Source organism: Misgurnus anguillicaudatus, chromosome 12 (genome assembly GCF_027580225.2).
Source record: "Misgurnus anguillicaudatus chromosome 12, ASM2758022v2, whole genome shotgun sequence".
NCBI classification, from domain to species: domain Eukaryota; kingdom Metazoa; phylum Chordata; class Actinopteri; order Cypriniformes; family Cobitidae; genus Misgurnus; species Misgurnus anguillicaudatus.
This window is the reverse complement of record NC_073348.2, coordinates 35,243,121-35,259,888: the sequence shown is the minus strand read 5'-3', so window position 1 is coordinate 35,259,888 and position 16,768 is coordinate 35,243,121. Positions and strand designations below refer to the sequence as shown.

Sequence of the window (16,768 nt, the reverse complement as noted above, 5' to 3'; positions counted from 1 at the left end):
TTAAAGGAGAACACTTTCTTCTTATGGGACACATGCACATTACTTCTCTGCAGGATGCTGGTACAGTGAGATGCTCTCTTCAGGGTGATAATAGATGATCCTTAATATTATTTTAATTAACTTACACATAAACAAATATTACACCTTTATTTTTAAGAATGTACAGTTTAAAACAGTGTACATCGAGTTTGTTTTAACTCATTGTTGGGTCAAATATGAACATTTTAATTTAATTCAGCTGGCTGGGTTTGTCCCTTTATGACCCGGGTTGAAAATAATTCAGCATTTTTAAAAGTGATGCTTACAGTGCATTCGCTTGTGTTCATATTAAAATAATGAAAACACAAATCAACACAATGACATTTAGAATGAACTGATGATATCAAGCATTACTGTAATTAAATGCCATTTTGTATATTGTGTTTATAATGAATGTTATTATAATAGAGTAATCTACAATGTTAGTTTAATTAACACCATTTTCAATTAATTTACATGAACAAACATAAAGCTTAGAAGGTCACTAGTTCGATCACATGAAAATACTGAATATTTATGAAAATGTGAACCAAAATCTCATGACATTTTGAATGAACTGAATGAATTATATGAAGCACGCACTGTAATGCTAATTTGTATATTGTGTTCATTATTAATGTTATTTTGGCCTGTAGTGTTGGCATTCACTTACATGTAGTATTTATTTATCAGATGCTTTTACACAAAGCGACTTACAAATGAGGGATTTTAAGAGAAAAATGTATTAAGTTTTAAAAATTTAAGTAAAAGGTTTAACATTGTGGTAACAGTTTACAACAAGGTTGTATTTGTTAACATTACTTAATTGCATTTGCGTGAATACATTTACATTTATGTAATACATTTTTTATCAGTATGTGTGTTTCCAGTGTTAAAACCCATGACCTTTTGCACTGCTAATGCAATGCTGAGTTATACAGGATCATAATAAAATATGTCTACAGCATTTTTTAATCGGTTTATGTTAATTTCAGAATGTATTAATACATATTTGATCTCAACAGTTGTTAACATTAGTTAATGCACAATGAACTAACATGAACAACTGTATTGGCATCAACATTAACAAAGATTAATAAATGCTGAAAAACGATATTGCTCATAAAGCTTAAAAAGATGTTTATCCACCAGCATATCCAAATATACGACAAAAAATCCTGAAAATGAAACAAAAACAAACCACAGACCAAAACTAAAGACAAAATCCAATACTTATCATTATATTCCTGACTTTACAGATTTCCTTGCTGTACTCCAGTGTGGTTTTAACAGCTATTATAAAGTATTACAATAGGCTAAATAAAAGCCAGAAATTGTGCTAGAGGTTACAATTGACCATTATTTTAGCTCTGACTTAATGTTATTGAAAACTAACATGTGGACATCAAGCTGCGCTAAAGTCATTGAGACATCTGCCTGTAATAACTGCAGTAACTCCACTCTCCCCATTATATGATATTCAAGTTCATCATTTTTTGTGGATGGCTGACCCTAAACATAATACAAAGATATTTTCCAATTTCCAGCACACACGTCCTCGGTTTCTCTCTGAAACAGGATTTAAGTTTGTGCGTGTACTGAATTCATCTGCATACAAGCAACAAATGGTTTTGAATTGTAATGCATTATGGGATTATTTTTAGTTGCATGAAAAACATCAAAGACTAACCGTGGCCTGTTTATTGTCTGATTATTCATGAAAACGAAGACTGCAGGAGGACAGGACTTATTGCCATGACCTGATTCCATATTGCCGCATACACCAGTTTTTAAAGTTACATATTTTGGCGCAAACACTGGTGTTGGGGACACTCGTGGCTTTCAAAAAGAGGGGCGGGAATTTCGAGCATTGTTCATTTAGCCAGCCCCAAAAAGCACCTATATTTCCTGCTCCAATCGATTGACTATTTTGAGTTCAAGATTGAGGACAAAGTTCTCTTAGCCATCATTAATTCATCATGGCCTCGGTTACAAGGCACTCAAGTTTAGCAACTAAATTTAGGTCAGACTGAAAGAAAATGTCTAAAAACAAAATGCCCACGTGTTTAAAACACAAGGAATTTGAAGGATTTTCAGAACGTGCCAGGGTCATTTCATTATTCATAAAGGCCTTGAAACTTTAAAACAATCCATTAATCCGTTCATTCATTTTCGAGCCGGAAAATCTTGAGGATGAAATTGTCGCTGCTGGGGCGAGTTCATATGCAGGCTTATATGCAAATAAGCTTATTTTGTGACATTTTTAAACTCGCCCTACAGTCAATAATTTTATCATTTAAAACTCATACTTGAGCATCATAATAACATGTAAAAGTTTTTCCTGTGACAATAATTTTTTTCATGCTATTAAAACAGCTTGAATGTAACTCTACCCCCTTTCCTCATTTAGTATATGTGATTTATGAATATGCAAATGAGTCCCCTCCTCTACTGAATTGAACAACTCGGACCGTAGATATAAATATGTAAATTAGTCTCCGCCTCTACTCAATCGCACTGCTTGGACCATAGATATAAATATGTGAATTAGTCCGTGCCTCTACTCAATCGCACAGCTCAGGCCATAGATATAAATATGCCAATTAGTCTCTGCCTCGATAAGTTTATCACATAAAACTCACCTTTGAGCATCATAATAACATATGTAAAAGTTTTTCTTGTGACATTAATTTCTTCATGCTATCAATCCAGCATGAATGTAACTCTACATTCTTTCCTCATTTCGTATATGTAATTTATTAATATTCAAATAAGTCCCTGCCTTTACAGAATTGCACAACTCGGACCATAGATATAAATTTGTGAATTAGTCCCTGCCTCTACTCAATCGCACAGCTCGGACCATAGATATAAATATGCAAATGAGTTCCCGCCTCTACTCAATCATACAGCTTGGACCATAGATATTTAATATGCGAATTAGTCCCCGCCTCTACTCAATCGCACAGCTTGGACCATAGATATAAATATGTGAATTAGTCCCACCTCTGCCTCTACTCAATCGCACAGCTCGGACCATAGATATAAATATGCGAATTAGTCCCCGCACCCACTCAATGACACAGCTCAGACCATAGATATAAATATGTGAATAAGTCCCCGCCTCTACACAATCACACAGCTCTGACCATAGATATAAATATGCGAATTAGTCCCTGCCTCTATTCAATCGCACAGCTCGGACCATAGATATAAATATGCGAATTAGTCCCTGCCTCTACTCAATTGCACACCTCGGACCATAGATATAAATATGCAAATTAATCCCTGCCTTTACTCAATCGCACAGCTCGGACCATACTGTAGATATAAATATGCAAATTAGTCCCTGCCTTGATAATTTTATCACATAAAACTCATCTTTGAGCATCATAATAACATATGTAAAAGTTTTTCCTGTGACAATAATTTCTTCATGCTATTAAAACAGCTTGAATGTAACTCTACACCCTTTCCTCATTTAGTATATGTGATCTATGAATATGCAAATTGGTCCCCACCTCTACTCAATCCCACAGCTCAGACCAGAGATATAAATATGCAAATGAGTCCCCGCCTCTACTCAATCACGCAGCTCGGACCATAGATATAAATATGTGAATTAGTCCCTGCATCTTCAATGACACAGCTCAGACCATAGATATAAATATGTGAATTAATCCCCGCCTCTACTCAATCGAACAGCTTGGACCATAGATATAAATATGAGAATTAGTCCCCGCCTCTACTCATTTACACAGCTCAGACCATAGATATAAATATGAGAATTAATCCCCGCCTCTACTCAATCACACAGCTCAGACAATAGATATAAATATGTGAATTAATCCCCACCTCTACTCAATCACACAGCTTGGACCATAGATTAAATATGCGAATTGGTCCCCGCCTCTACACAATCGCATAGCTTGGGCCATAGATATAAATATGCAATTAGATAGACCATAGATATATATGTAAAGAAATGCTACATTCAGCAGGTTCAGACACCTCCGTGTTTGCACATTGCGTACATGTTTGCAGTATTAATTCCTGTAGCTCAACTGGTAGAGCTTTGCATTAGCTCTACCAGTTGCTCATGGTAATTTGTACGTACAAGGTGGCTAATTTGTTCGACGAACTTGCTTTTGCCCCTGTGACGTTGGGTAAAGGGGCAGGGTAAGGAGTGGGATATTGTTTTTTCTTATAATTGTACAAATTCCTGCCAACTTGTAAAAAACATACAAATTCCTGTGAGATCCGGCTGTAAATGTTCTATAAATATTAAAGGAGGATAAACCCAAACCTCCTGTGGTTTTACCCTTGTAGACCAAGAAGTTAAAACCCCGGTACATCAGCAAGAACGCAGTAAATCTGCAAGCTCTCTGCCGCTGCAGAATACCCATAATTCAGCAGCAAGTGTTCATTCATCAAAGCATTCGATTAATAACCTTCTCTGAGAGCATAGCAAGGATTAATTAAGATCCTTCATCGCTAAATGATCTCACCTCTCTCCTGGACGACATTGGTGGAATTTAAACCAAATGCGGAGTTAGGAATATAATTCTTTTCTAGGGATATTCCAGTGCTCTCAATCTTCCCGGCATGTAGTCTTTTTGCTAGACACCATGTTGATGACCCATTAGAAGTCTACACCACAGTAGAGCTCAGAGGCTTGGATGGTACTGGGTCATCTTTATATTGTCTCGTGATTCAATCAAAGCACAATGAGAACACAGCCATGAAGAGGCTGCCTGGACAATCATGGTGTATCACAAGCTTTTATGGATTCCTGAAAGACTACTTGAGGACAATGCAGCCTCAATATCCCCTGGAACACAAGGCGAATGAAAAGAAAGCTGGAAAAATCTGAAGCACAGAGATTCAATTGCTTTCAAAGATGAGGTCTATTTCCTCAAAGGCCATCCTCAAGGTCGCTGAGAGAGAGAAATGCGAGGGAGATGATTGCTATTGTAAAACCTAGGGGGTTGCCTTGTTGTCTATTGCCAACGTAGGCAGCATTCAAGCTCAATTGAAACCTCTTAAGTGACTGAACTGCAATGCTTTACAAAATGTGATACAAATAGTTTAGATACAACAACTAATTCCATGATACTTTAAACAACATAAAATTCATAGCAAACAAAATTGATTCTTTTCCCATAATGTTTTGCTCATTGCAGTGCATCATGAGATTTTCTTCGCACACAACCCAGCTCGTATTTTAGCCCAGCAAATGTAAGAAAACTGTAGAATTGAGAATGGACATATGATGAGTTAATAAAACTGCGCTCAAACAGACAACTTACTAAGTTTTGGTGCATAAATGGCATATCATAGGATTACTGTACTGTCTGTGTATACGTTCAGCACACATACATAGTACATTGTTGTTGTGAGTGCTGTAATTAAAGCGATTGCTTTCAGGGAAGAGTATTTTCTGCAATTGACATGCATTAAATAAGAAAAATGTACTGTTAGTGCCAAACCTGAGCTCATCAAACCGACTGGAAACAGATGCGATCATTTCATTTAGAAAAAAAATTGAGCCCACAAACAAGTAAACTACACAAGAGACAAAACACGAGATATAAACAACATATGGGTAATTATATAATCGCAGGTACATTTGGTGTTGAGAGTGGTAACGGAGTAGACATTGATTCATTTAAAATCAACAGAAAATCATAATTTTCAGCCACATTTTTACAGAAATAATAATATTTTTAAGGCCTGTAACATCGTGATCCAGTAGAATGAGTAGGGCCTACCAAATTATTTATTTTATTTAATTATTAAAAAAATAAAATACAACCATTGGAAGGGGGGACTTTGGACAGCAACACCCCACCCACCTGTCAATCAGCGGGAGATGCTAGAACTTGCAAACATCACATCACGCGACACAGCTTTGTTTAATTTCAAAACTCAACAATGGCACGAAAGAAAAAGTGTGTTTTTCGGTGTAAGGAGAAGAAAGTCAGCCTTATAAAAACAATGGATATAGTTTATTATCCGGGGTAGCAGCGGAGTTTTGCGTGTGTGTTTGATGCGGTGGATTTTCCCAACCGGGTCATGAGTTGCATGCGGTAAGTAAGACTTCAGTCTTATGTTGGAAATAGGCATGTACATATTATATAAATGACACGAACATGTAGTGAATCATAAGTTAAAACAGTGTTGTATACTGTAGTGTTGTATGACTCGTACTCGCTCCTCCCGCGGTAGTAACTCCTCCTTCTTCATTTTTTCGTACGTTATCGGAAAGATTCGTAAAGCTAATCTTTCTTTTATAAATCTGATTAAACTAAAGACTCTTTGGAGATATAATGGATGTAATACTACTCTATAGGTACTCCAGATTAACATCAGAAATGCAGAAACAGCGTGTGTTACGTGAGCTTTAAACGATTTTAGTTGCTGATAGGAGGAGGCATCACAAAGATCAGAGAGTGCATGGTACAGTACAAGGGAGAGGGAGATTTTTTTTGAAATGCCAGAGGAACATATTATTAAAAAATATTGTTTGCAGGCAATTTTGTTTTTTAATTTTTATGGCTTCGTAAGATGGGATTTCACATCCAAAATTTTCAGCTGAAATGTCTGTGGTGCTGAACTCAAGCTCTTCATGTCACGGTAATCCGTGTCATGTTTTGTGTCTGTTCTATATTGTCATCACCTGGACACTTAATTATCACATCATTCATTCCACCTGTGTGTCATTAGTCTTTGTGTATTTATACCCTTGTCTCTGCCATACTCCCTGCCGGATCATTGTCTTTGCTACCCCGTTTGTACCCTGTTCATCTGTTCCTGTGTTTTACCTACCTGTTGTTATTTTGATTCCCGTGTTTTGTTTGCTATGTTATTTATATTAAATGTTATCCTTTTATGTGAACTCTGCACTTGCGTCCTCACTCCACAAATCCAGCAAACCAGTCGTGACAGAATGATCCGGCCAGACTGGACGCAGCGGGTTCACGGAGGGCGGCTCCCCCAGGAGTTTCGTAGAGGGGGAGTAGTGACATCGGGGTTCATTCTCCACCAGCCCCAATGTCTCTTGGGGACCACCGTGAGCGATCGCTCGCTCCTGCGGGCCTGCGGGAGGAGGATCGGCCCAGGCGGTCCCCCAACGGTTGAGTCGTCGTCGTCGACGGTCCCTCGGAGGACCACCGTCCCGCTCGTAGGGGGATCCGGAACGGACCACGCCCGATCATTTCCCCGGGGTGGCTACCGAAGTGAGGGTCCCCATTTCCGCGAGGGGACGGGAGATGACTTCCGGGGGGCATCGGATCGTCGGCGATTCCCAGGAGGGGGGTAATTCGTCTGCCTCGGTTCTCGGAGCGATCGCTCCGGTTCTCCTGGCGCAGTCCGGCCCACCGTCCTGTTGGTTTCGTCCCGGCGGCTGCCGGCATCGCCAGGGTTCCCAAGCCCTCCACCCCTCCCTTGGACTCTCGCTACCAGACTTTGTTTTTGTTTTGTGGTTATGTGAGTGTCTGGTAGCCACTCGTAGAGGGAGGGGTTATGTCACGGTAATCCGTGTCATGTTTTGTGTCTGTTCTATATTGTCATCACCTGGACACTTAATTATCACATCATTCATTCCACCTGTGTGTCATTAGTCTTTGTGTATTTATACCCTTGTCTCTGCCATACTCCCTGCCGGATCATTGTCTTTGCTACCACGTTTGTACCCTGTTCATCTGTTCCTGTGTTTTACCTACCTGTTGTTATTTTGATTCCCGTGTTTTGTTTGCTATGTTATTTATATTAAATGTTATCCTTTTATGTGAACTCTGCACTTGCGTCCTCACTCCACAAATCCAGCAAACCAGTCGTGACACTTCAGGTGTTAGTTAATCACCTGCACCTGCAGGAGCATCAGCTCAGCTTCTTTGTGACCCTGAACTAATTTACGCTGCTCTTAGTAGATGATGGGGACAGGGCTTATCCTAGTCCCAGACTAAAATGCATGTTTGAGTTGCTTAAAATTAAACAGGACAAAATGTTTTTAAATTAAACATATTTTGTTGACATTGTTTTGTCTTGAGATGCACACCTGTTACATAATATTAATAAGGCCTAGTCCTGGATTAAACTAAACCCTGTCTGAGAAACTGCCCCATAGTGTTAATTAAATATTAAATAAAAGTAGTGTTATTTAATTTGCGCCTTTTTAGTAAATAACCCGCAGATATTACCACTCCCATCTGACTTTTTTTGGATTGCGTTCTCGCGCTATCTAGCCAAGTTTAGTAAATCTGGCCCTGAATCTTTTACATTGTAAAATGACAAAACCAATCAAGGCCTTGCCCAAATAATTTAATCCTAAAACGAAAATAAATAAATAAACTGTCATATTTCAAAGAGGTATAACAAAATCATTTCCAAATGGCAAACTTGGCTTTGCAGTAATTAAATTGACTGATTGGTTTAGTATTTTTTTATAAGTAGGTGTCCCCCCCACACACACACACACAAACAAACACAAACAACTTTAGCAGTGCATTGTGGGAACGAGAGAGAGAGCAAAAGAGAGAGAGAAAGAGAGAGAGAGATCCCACATTATCAGACAAACCTCTACCTTTACAGACAGCCACATCAATCTCCCACCACACATATCTTTTTTTAAATTAGGTTTTTAAATACAGTAAAGACATGAAGTGCCAACATCATTAGCCTTGCAGATGAAGTTACCGCAGCGGTCGGTTTTTTAATGACCACTGATTTCACATCTCTTAAAGTTGCATAAGATTATTCCCCTCACACACTGTTTATACTCACCGGCTGATGAGTTAGTTAAAAGGGATAAGACGGAGTCATATCAGGGGTGTCCAATCCTGACCGCTGAAGGGCTGCTGTCCTGTGGAGCTTAGCTGAAAAACTAATCAAACAGACTAATAAAGATGTTCAAGATTGTGTGAGAACTGGTGTGTTGGAGCAAAACTTGGACAGCAGGACACGGCACCCTTGATTTAAAGAAATGGAGATTTTGCATAAACCAATTGGTCAAATTATCATTACGTTCCTTGCAAAAATAGCATGTGATGATTTTCAAATATATTCTTGTTAGAGAATATTATATATGGAAATTATTGACATGTGCATATTCCAATAAATCATTTTAATACTTTTTTAAAAAGAGACTTGCATGCAAATGTTAGTGATCAGAAAGTATATGTGAAACATGTATTTTGGTTACACATGGTCCAAGCTGTCACTGGCGCAGTAGTACCCTTTAAAATGTCCTAATAGACCCCTTCAAGGTTTGCAAACACTGAATGACTATCAGGTGGGGCAACCTGTTCATACCATCCAGGCTTTCTAGTTTAATCTAACAGGGCTGAAAAATGATGACTTACCTGAAATGAAGTTAGCACTACAAACACAAGCCTCTTTGATCTTTGCATTGTCCCAGTCTGCACGTTTAATTGCTTGCAGCCGCAGATGTTGTATATTTTGTTTTTGAGATTCGGCAGGGATCCCGAAAAACTTAAAGGAACACGCCCACATTTTGGGAATTTAGCTTATTCACCGTATCCCCCAGAGTTAGATAAGTCCATACATACCTCTCTCATCTCCGTGCGTGCTGTAACTCTGTCTGACGCAGCCCCCGCTAGCTTAGCTTAGCACAAAGACTGGAAATGCATGGCTCCAGCTAGTATACTGCTCCCAATAAGTGACAAAATAACGCGATCATTTTCCTATTTATGCGTCGTGATTTGTATAGTCAAACCGTGTACAAATAACAAGGTGATATGAGACACAGCGATCTTTTAACAGTATACATACTGAGAACTATATTCTCTGAAGACGAAGCACTGCCGCATGGGCGGAGTGATTTGCACAATTCTGACCGAACTCTCTGCTCCTCACCAGGGGCTTCTCGTGTGCTGCGAGCAGATCACTCCGCCCATGCGGCAGTGCTTCGTCTTCAGAGAATATAGTTCTCAGTATGTATACTGTTAAAAGATCGCTATGTCTCATATCACCTTGTTATTTGTACACGGTTTGACTATACAAATCACAACACATAAATAGGAAAATGATCGCGTTATTTTGTCACTTATTGGGAGCAGTATACTAGCTGGAGCCATTCACTTCCAGTCTTTGTGCTAAGCTAAGCAAGCGGGGGCTGCGTCAGACAGAGTTACAGCACGCACGGAGATGAGAGAGGTATGTATGGACTTATCTAACTCTGGGGGATACGGTGAATAAGCTAAATTCCCAAAATGTGGGCGTGTTCCTTTAACGGCAGACCTGGTGCGATTTTCAAAGCACACGACGCAAGTAAGCAATTTTGACGATACCGAATAATACGCAACTCAATCTGCTGCAATAACATTTCTGACCCCGACATGCGCAGTGGGAACCGCTTGTGACGGGGTCTATACCATTCAGGTACATATACATATTCGGTACCAATATGTACTTCTTTAGATGCAAAGGTTTACTTCTTAAAAAGCAGCTAGGGGCCATTTTTGGACTGGTTTTGAAAAACAGTATACTTCAAAATGGTTCAAACTGATTTACAGACTATTGCATACACTGTAAAAAATTGACTGCAGAATTTACAGGATTTAGCTGGCAAAAAAGTTGCCAATAAAGTTCTGTAAAAAAATTATTAATTGCTGTAAAATGGACTGCAGCATTATACTGTAAAGCAATTTACAGCTAATTGTTGTTTGTAAAATACAGTACTTTGTTGTTTATTTTACAGTTATAATGAATTACACTTGTATTATGAGTTACAGTATTTTTTTGTAATTCCAATAAATTACAGTATATAGTTGGCAACTAGAGTTGCCAATAAAATCCTGTAAATTCCCCAAAACCCAAGATGATATTGTAATAGGTTTACATTCAAATGCTGTAAAGAATTTTTACTACATCATTACACTAATATATTTACCAAATCTATTCCTGTAAATACAGGAGAATGAAAACTGAATTAAATGTAATTTACAGAATAATGCAACCAAAGTCAGAGGTGCTTCAAGAACAACATTTATTAAAACTGACAGCAAAGTACTTTCAAAAAAAAATGATGTTGTTTCAGCAACTATTCCACTCAATCCTGAATATTCTAAAACAATGGCATCTATAAAACATCTAAACATGGTTTGTGTTACATTTAAGATCTTGTTGAATCTGTGTTAGAACATAACATAACTTGTATGTCTAGAAACACAAGTGTTCAATCACAGAACTGGCCTATTTACAACATGTTTTGGTCTTAATACATGAACAAGAACTTACATGCGTAACCATTCAAAGTCCAATAATTTTCTGAAAAGAGTACACACATGAGGGTTGATGGTGTTGTTTCTCTTCTCAGAGGCGTTTCCACTTTTTTGCCTCTTGATGCTGTCTTGATGCCAGTGGTAGGTGTGATTCCAACAAAACATCTGCACAAAGAACAAACAAAAATAAATTTTAGAATATACATGTACATATATGTACATTTACATACAAATGTACATATAAACACTTAAATATCATATGGTAGCATGGGTACTTTCCTGGTGTGTGTGTGTGTGTGTATATATAATTTTATTTTTCAAATGAAAATAGTATAATGCCGGAAAAAAAACACATCTACAGAGTGCCCACATAACGTTACGTTACGTGATGAAATCCAGTAAGAAAAAATTCAACAAAAATTGTGAAGAAGTTAGTATTAAAAGGCTTACATTTTAGACAGCATATTTCCTGTTTTTTCACCAACAAAAATAATTACAAACGCAGCCACAGCACTGTTTTGATTATCTGAGGACAAGAATGGTCTCTTTTAATTAACCTGTTCATACTCTAGTCTAAAGTAAGAACCTTATGTTACCATATTTATCTATAAATACAACATATACACCAGGAAAGTACACATTTTAAAAAAAGTGGTTGTCAACCTTTTTTCTTTTCAACCTATTGTCCAAAACAATGTCAAAAGCCTTATTTCTACCAAATAAAATATACTAGAGCAGAGGTGCCCAACCCTGTTCCTGGAGGGCTACCATTCCGCAGATTTTAGCTCCAACCCCAATCAAACACAGCTGAAGCAGCTAATCAAGGTGTTCAGGGTTGCTTAATAATTACAGACAGGTATTGGTGTTGGAGCTGGGTTGGAACTGAAGTCTGCAGGATGGCAGCCCCCCAGGAGCAGGGCCGGGCACCCCCGCACCAGAGCTTGGCATGCCTACACAATGTAAATTTGTTACAAAAACATCCAAACAATAAGAAATCTCTTGATTTTTGATTGTTTTAGCTTATGATGCTTGTTTTGTTGTATTTTGAATAACTGTCATTTAAAAGTCTTAAGGCCTACTTGGGGGGTCCCATCCCCCTGGTTGAGAAACACTGCTATAAAACAAATAGCTCCCTATGTGAATATAATTACCTTTGAACAAATTCAAGTGTGGAGGATGCCTCCCTCTGGTAAACCAGGTTGAAGTTGTAGTATGATGCGAACAAAGCTGCGAATCCAGCCACAAGGTTGGGGTGTGGATTCACAACCACCTGACCGTCCATACTCAGCATCCACTGAGTTGCATTGAGGATTTCACCTAAAAATAATCTTAAAAACAAGAAATATAAAATGTAAGAGAAAATATAACAGTCAACATTTATTGAACAAATACAACAGATTTCAAAACATTGTTGTTTTTATGTATTCTTGAGACATGAGAAGCAAATGTGAAGTTAACACTAAATGTCCTCTCACAGCTCTTAAAAGGGCATTTTATCTTCCTGCCTTCATCTATATGGTCTTTTAAAGGAACACGCCCAGATTTTTGGAATTTAGCTTATTCACCGTATCCCCCAGAGTTAGATAAGTCCATACATACCTTTCTCCTCTTCATGCGTGCTGTAACTCTGTTTGACGCAGCCCCCGTTAGCTAAGCTTAGCACAAAGACTGGAAGTGAATGGCTCCAGCTAGTATACTGCTCCTAATAAGTGACAAAATAACGCAAACATTTTCCTATTTATGTGTTGTGATTTGTATAGTCACACCGTGTACAAATAACAAGGTGATATGAGACACAACTATCTTTTAACAGTTTACAATATACTCGTCAGACAGAGTTACAGCACGCACAGAGATGAGAAAGGTATGTATGGACTTATCTAACTCTGGGGGATACGGTGAATAAACTAAATTCCCAAAATCTGGGCGTGTTCCTTTAAATGTCCAATAAAGTCCTTTAGGCTTGTACATGTGAAATTACAAACTTATATTTGTCAAGTCATTGTGGTGCCTGTTTGGTCAAATCTGACACTTCTACGATACCCTCTTAGGTCTCTGTTTAAATGAGACTTGAATGCTGAAATTTTTTGAATGCACGGGATCATTCAGGTACTCAACATGTAATGGAACAAGTTACGAACATTACTGTGTACTTTCATATGCTGAGTAAACTAAAGCCTATAATAGTATTGCTGTCATGCTGACACAACTTGCAGTGATACATGTCTAAACATACTTTATAAAATAGCAAAGTCAACAGTGAAGTATAGCATCCATCCATGAAAAAGGGCAGTGTATGTGGGTTTTTCACCTTTTCTCATTTGTCTCACACCACCAGTCCTATCAGGTTAGAGTTGCAATCTCTGCTGTCTCGTGCCTGAAAAACAATGTTAAACTTAATTACACTCCAACCTAACCAAATTTCACGTTTAAAACAACACTGCAAGCACCTATACTAACATGTAAAAAGTGAACAACAAACTGGAAAATTAATTACATCTGACTATGTTGGCTAATGTTATAAAAAATTTCAGGTCGAAATAACAGGCATCAAATTGCTTCACATTAACTTAAGTATGACACAATTAATATGTTAAACACTACCTTAAGGAAAATAAACTGACGAAATAAACTAGAATAGAAAATCGCAGCATCCAACCATGTTAACATATTTTCTAAGATAAGAGCAAATACGCATTTATCGTGTAACCTTACGTTCGTTTTCTTTCACAAGCAATTCAATTTAAATGTCACGTTCATTTAACAGCAATCCAAAATACTTTAACAAAATGGCAACAAACTACAGCCGTATGCAAAAATAAAACGTCCTGTATGATGTTTTTGGTGCTTCTTAGTCTCACCACCCTGAAGTTGACCCGTATGACGTGACATCTTTGCTGCCTTGCGCCTGAATTCAAAACTGCTGCACGTTCAACTCAGATATAACGCGGGTATTATGTTAAACATGTTGACGTGCCCTTAGTAAGGAGTATAAGCTGGCGAAATAAACTAGAAATTTGCACGATATCCAACCATATCTTATTTTTTAAACTGGCAGCAAATAACGTACGCGTTTATAACGTAGTTTTCTTTAACAAGCAATTCAGTGTCGCGTTTAATTAACAGCAATGGTCTAAAAACACTTTAGCACGCATCCATGATAAAATGCACAGCATGTACAATGTTTTTTACCTTTAGGTTTGAAGATTCGTCTCACCACCTTGCAGTCCAGCCGTTACGAGACCCCTCGCGCTTTTTGCTGCCTCGCTTATGCCTGAAACAAACATCTGAAACGTTATAAAGTTAATGACGCATAACTACCAAATGTAACATTTAAAATAATGTAAAGAATTTAATTTTATATTTTGCTACATGTCTTAATGACACGCTGTTGTGAAATACAAATTATTAACATCTGTTATGTTAATAATATCTGGTATAGCGTCGCATACCAAATATCACTATTTAAATGACCATAATAGTACTATATTAGTTTAATACTGTACTATATTTGAATGATTTACGTGAACTTACCAACAATTTTGAATGATGACTCTTCAGTGTTCATGTCCATTTCAAATGTAAATACACCCACGCAATCCCATGATGCCATTTCACAATTAATTTTTGTAAAAACATATGATATACAGTGGCAACACCTTCTGCCTGTAAATTCAATTACAGTTTAAATGAAAATATACTGTTAACAGCTGTAATACTTTCTTTTACCCATAATGCATTGTGAACTACACTAAATCTTGTAAAATGTTAAAACAGGAATTTCCTGTAAAATTCTGCTGTAGAAACTACAGCAATTTGTTACAGTGTACAGTATGTTGCAAAATGTTGCAAGTTATTGCATATTGCGTTTTTCTTTAATATCGGCCAGGGCTAATTCTTGTAAATAAACATCTCAGGAAATGTTTTATCGAGTACTGTACAAGACATACATTGATTTTGTATATTGAACACCAAACTCGAACATTAAGTACTTTATTGATGTTGGGCAAATACTACAGGTGAGTAAATAATGTAACAAAACTGCTATAACATGCCTATATACATATAACTATGGAAATGTATTTATATAAAAACATTAAAAACTTTTAACTACAATGTATAATAAGGTATAAGAAATTATAATAATCGAATCATATGACCTTGTCTGCGAAATCCATAATCTAATAACATTTTATAATCTATGATGAGATGAGAAGAATCAAAGTTTGATTTCAATCTTTGACATGATCTTAGTCAGTCAATATTGAAGATATCAAGGTTATATTTTACACAATGTTCTTTACATTATCTAGGATGATTTTATGGAAACAGTAAATCACAAAAAAAGACTTTATACAGGCAAGGTCACATATATCCTTGGCATATCTCAGAGAAACATCAGCTTGGGTTCTGTTCAGAGAATTGTTTTTATTTTCTGACCTCTCTCTTGTTGTTTTAAGAAACGTCTGCCGCAGGTTTAAGTGGCTGTAAGATGCTGGTGAAAGAGGACAGTGAACCGCTGACCCAATTTTTTCGTGAAAATAACTCCTGCGTAGCTCCGCATGGGACCCCTGGATTGCTTTAGAGTTCGAGGGATGTTACACTTCTCAAATGACTCAATACAACAGAGACTAATGCTGCCAGGCATTGCAATTAAATGTGCCACTCATTTCCAACACCCCTGCTGTTTGAGTGAAAAAGAAAAGATTTTAACAGAAGAAAATCATTTTCACCCTTCTCCATTTAATGATTCGAAAGTAACAGTTGAACTAAAACAGATTGGGGGGTAAAGTGCGATTCATGCGATTAAAATTGAGTTGTTTACTGCATACTGTGCACACTTACTGTATACTACGGACTACTTTATAAAAAGATGTGTACTGTACGTGACTATAACACTGAACGTATGTTATGAGACTGAAAGAATCAGCCGGTAATAATACATATGATATTGGATTTTTAAACTAATTCTTTAAATCGCATCAAGAACTGACAACACTACATTGTTTTTGGTTCATACTAGCTGGTTTTAAAATGCCATTTAATGAAATATAAATACAACTGAGAACTCAAGAAGTTTCGTGACCCACAACATCTGAGCCAACAATTTTCACATCATTCTGCTAACGCTGCCCACCACAGTTTACTTCAAATGAAGTCCCAAATTGCTGCAGTGCTCCTTTCTCACAGATGAGATCCCACATTATTACTTTTCTCCAGCCAGGAGACAGAACAACACTTACAGACAACACTGTAAACACAAACCTCACAGCAAAACAACTGTTTTATGTACAAAAGCAAACTCAACAAAAGCATCTCCACTCCTAGCAACATCACTTAACAAATCGTACTAAGTTACATAAAATTTTATGGATTAGCCAACTTTTAAAACAGCAACAAATTGCAATGAATTTGTGTTGGACAGGAAGATCAACCATGAATCCTCCAATTGATTTTTCTAAGAAGAACTGAATTCACTGCATGTCACTGATGTCTCACCTGCAAAT

General features: G+C 37.4%; 1 long non-coding RNA gene across 3 annotated transcripts; it reads right to left on the bottom strand.

The window, feature by feature from the left end:
- Window positions 1–11,384: 11,384 nt before the first annotated feature.
- On the bottom strand, window positions 11,385–15,011 carry LOC141369205 (uncharacterized). Of its 3 annotated transcripts, XR_012372789.1 has the most exons (5): window positions 14,796–15,011; window positions 14,454–14,535; window positions 13,573–13,638; window positions 12,413–12,589; window positions 11,385–11,426 (listed from the first exon to the last, which is right to left on the bottom strand). It is a non-coding gene; the product is annotated as an uncharacterized lncRNA (long non-coding RNA). The 3 variants fall into 3 exon arrangements; XR_012372788.1 differs by having other exon boundaries at window positions 14,454–15,008; XR_012372787.1 differs by lacking the exons at window positions 14,454–14,535; window positions 14,796–15,011 and adding an exon at window positions 13,977–14,416.
- Between the last annotated feature and the right edge of the window lie 1,757 nt (window positions 15,012–16,768).